Genomic DNA, 635 nt, shown 5'->3' on the forward strand with positions numbered 1-635 from the left:
GGTCCAGTGCGTTGCTAAGTGCAGAGCCCAGTGCGTTGCTATGTGCAGGGTCCAGTGCATTGCTAAGTGCAGGATTCTGGGCGTTGGTAAGTGCAGTGTCCAGTCCGTTGCAGAGTCCAATTCATATACTATTCTGCATTACTGTATAATGTTTTGCTGGGATCTGTAGTCCCTCTACAGCCAGTGCCATTCTGCAATAGAGTGTAAGCTCCTTTGTACAGAAACTGATGTGACTGTGGGGGGGGGGACATTATAGGGTAAGCTCAGCATTGCTAAGTGCAGGATTCTGGGCGTTGGTAAGTGCAGTGTCCAGTCCGTTGCAGAGTCCAATTCATATACTATTCTGCATTACTGTATAATGTTTTGCTGGGATCTGTAGTCCCTCTACAGCCAGTGCCATTCTGCAATAGAGTGTAAGCTCCTTTGTACAGCAACTGATGTGACTGTAGTGACTGTGGGGGAGGGGACATTAGAGTGTAAGCTCCTCTGTACAGAGACCGATGTGACTGGCTCAGTGTTCTCTGTACAGCACTGCGGTATATGTCAGAGCTATATACATGTATAATAGTGTGCGACTGTGGGGGGGACATTAGAGTGTAAGCTCCTCTGTACAGAGACTGATGTGACTGTGGGGG

The sequence above is a fragment of the Nanorana parkeri genome, unplaced genomic scaffold, assembly GCF_000935625.1.
Source record: "Nanorana parkeri isolate BGI_ZX_2015 unplaced genomic scaffold, ASM93562v1 scaffold4246, whole genome shotgun sequence".
In the NCBI taxonomy this organism is placed as follows: Eukaryota; Metazoa; Chordata; class Amphibia; order Anura; family Dicroglossidae; genus Nanorana; species Nanorana parkeri.